Consider the following 2,704-nt stretch of genomic DNA (forward strand, 5'->3'; position numbering starts at 1 on the left):
CTTTGTCAGCTAGTACAATCCACTGGATTCCCAACTTCTGCTCTGGAATAATATCTTTTTTTTGCTAGATGGGAATTCCAAAAGTCTAGATAACAATATATTCACCATAAGTTTTAGAGCTAGTAAGGACCTTAAAGACAATTGGATCGGAGCTCCAGAACAATTGACAACCTTAAAAGTCATTTAGTCCAATATCTCATTTTATAGTTGATGAAAGTAATCCCTAGAAATTTAAATAACTTGCCTAAAGACACACAGTTAGTAAGCATCAGAGGTGATATTTTAACCCAGTTGCATTGACTCCAGAGCTTTTTCTTTCTTTTTTTCTCTTTCTTTCTTTCTTTCTTTCTTTCTTTCTTTCTTTCTTTCTTTCTTTCTTTCTTTCTTTCTTTCTTTCTTTCTTTCTTTCTTTCTTTCTTTCTTTCTTTCTTTCTTTTTCTTCCTTCCTTCCTTTCCTTCCCTCCTTCCTTCTTTCTTTCTTTTTTTTCTTTTCAAGTTTATATTTTCAAAAAATAAGTTTTGTCACTGAGGTATTTTGTAACCCGTAGCAGTTTCAATTCATCATCGGATCACAAAAATGGATTTGGAAAAATTAAACAAATAGGAAATTGTCTACAATAAACAAATGTGTTTACATTCTGACACTTATTTTTGAATTCAAGTTGTAAAACATCTTAGATCTGAGAAATACCAACTTTAAAAAATCTAGTAAAAAGTACTGCTTTTCCAATAAACATGGAGAAAGACTCTTAACCTAAATGTAAATATCACAACTATAATTTACCAGAATTGTGCAACTTGATAAGATTTGTATGAGTCTGAATGTAAAATATTTTAGAAATGAATTTGAAATGTATTACAATGTGTAAAGAAATGTAATTTTCATCTTCTTAACCTATGATTTATTTTTGGAAGGATGTAAGCAAAACTGAAAATTTCAAATATAAAGGAGAAATATGTAAATCTATCTCCATAAACATGTAATATGGGATGAAGCCTTGAATCCATGTTAATTACTGGGTTTTCATACAATTTAGGTTAATATGTATTAAAGAGAAATATAAAGAGTAGACTTTTGCCATTTTTTGAAAATCTCACAAATTATATAAATTCTTAAGTTTATAAATGCTGAAATAAATAATTTTTACCTAGAAATGACTATTTTGAAAAACTGAAGACTCTTGACAGTGTTCATAGACAGTGTTAAATACACATAAAGCTGCCATCTAATTTCACTTAATTTCTTCATGATGCAATTGTCAGGTGTGGAGTTCATGAAGATACTTCCAACAACCACATGGGTACCCCCAAAGACTTTGGCAAATCACTTTGCAGCATCCAAGATTATCAATGGAGACTCCTAAATGTTGGTAATACTCAACTGTTTCAAAAAGAGTATTGCTTTATTATCCAAGAAATGCCAATGCAGATGATAAATTAATAAAGTCAGCTCAATAGCCTTCAGTATACAAAGCATAGAAAATTTCTTTATCACAATTTATAAACTTTTCTAATGGTACTTCTCTTTCATTTTCAACCTCTTTACTCTATGTGGTTGTATCATCTTTGCTTTTCCACATCACAATTAATACCATTAGCTTGCCAAAATTCACTTCTGGAAACATGAATTCAAAATCTCTTCAAGGTAGCTCTGGACATGTTTGTCTTACACATTCTACTTTGGCATTTTTAGAATAAGTTTCAGCCCTGTTTAGTTTCTTGTTATTCAACAGGTGCATCACTGCCCTCAAATTCACTTATATATGGTGCCATCACAAATTTATACTTCTCATTTGATAAAGGTTCTCCTAGGATATTAGGCAAAGTTCAATGAACTAGAATTTCTTTGGCAAAGCTATCCCATTGAGGTGACGATCAAAATTTATGTTCTCAGGGAGCTGAAGTTGTTGACCCTGAGGCCCAAATGGTCCCACTGTTTCATCTGGTCACACAGTTGTTGAAAATATGTCTAGGGATGCAATAGCTACATGAGACACATCTGAACCAAGATCCCACAGTGGAAAAAGCTTTGGGACTTAAAACCCTCCAGACTAAAGAGTAAATTCCTAAGATATAAGGAACCAGCCTGACTCTGTTACAGAGCATATTGGCCATTTCTGGTGGGAGAAGAAGAATCAAATAATATTTTTCTTTATTACTTTTTTCTACACTTTCCTAAATGACAAGTTCTTCCTGCCACTATTGCCACTTGCCAGAGGCCACAAACCACACTTTCTGGTCACTATCAAAATGGCATCAGCATCATCAGTGCCCCAGGCAGAGTTCTCCAGAGCTTTTTCAACTGTACACGTTGCCTCCCATCTAGTACATCCCCATCACTTTACAGATGTGATGGCACAAAGAGAAATAACTTACATATTTCCTAAAGGTCATAAATGGCAGAGTGAGGATTCAAACCTGAATCTAGATCCAATGCCCTTTCCATTCTAACACACTGACACCATTTTGATTAGATGTAAAGATTAGAATGTCTCCCTTTAAATTTCCCCCCTCTCATTCATTCATTCAACAAATTTTCCAATGAATATTTCTTCTATTAAAACCCTTCTATTATGAAGGGTACAAAGGTGGCCAAGATACATCTACTAAACTCATTTAATAACAGTTGACTGTGTATAGCACATTAAGGCTTACAAAACGATTCACACATCATCTCATTTGAGCCTCACAACAATGTCCATTT

General features: G+C 33.3%; 1 pseudogene; it reads right to left on the reverse strand.

The window, feature by feature from the left end:
* Nucleotides 1–1,144: 1,144 nt before the first annotated feature.
* Nucleotides 1,145–2,115, reverse strand: LOC110220427 (cobalamin trafficking protein CblD pseudogene; annotated as a pseudogene).
* Nucleotides 2,116–2,704: the final 589 nt, after the last annotated feature.

This window comes from Phascolarctos cinereus, unplaced genomic scaffold (genome assembly GCF_003287225.1).
Source record: "Phascolarctos cinereus isolate Bilbo 61053 unplaced genomic scaffold, phaCin_HiC Scaffold_4;HRSCAF=312, whole genome shotgun sequence".
Lineage (NCBI taxonomy): Eukaryota > Metazoa > Chordata > Mammalia > Diprotodontia > Phascolarctidae > Phascolarctos > Phascolarctos cinereus.